The following is a 327-nucleotide window of genomic DNA, read 5'->3' on the forward strand; positions in this document are numbered from 1 at the left end:
TTATATGATTAAATCGATCAACACGGATTCCTGCTGCAGACAGCATGTGCAGTTGCTTAATCAACTGGGTATAATTTTCTGTGCAGTTTCGTTTTCTGTCTTTCCCCGTATTCTCTATCATTATAATCATTGCAAATAGACACTTCAGATAATATTACGATCCAGTGAAGCGAACACCAAATACACATCGATGGAATTTACAGTGTGAGTAACAAGTCCTAGTAGTCATGGACGCGGTTAGCCGTAACCTGGAACATAACTGAAAGCTACTACGGTATCGGTCCGGATAATATATCTCTCTAAACTCACATTTATATTTATATAAGA

Source organism: Octopus bimaculoides, chromosome 18 (assembly GCF_001194135.2).
Source record: "Octopus bimaculoides isolate UCB-OBI-ISO-001 chromosome 18, ASM119413v2, whole genome shotgun sequence".
NCBI lineage: Eukaryota > Metazoa > Mollusca > Cephalopoda > Octopoda > Octopodidae > Octopus > Octopus bimaculoides.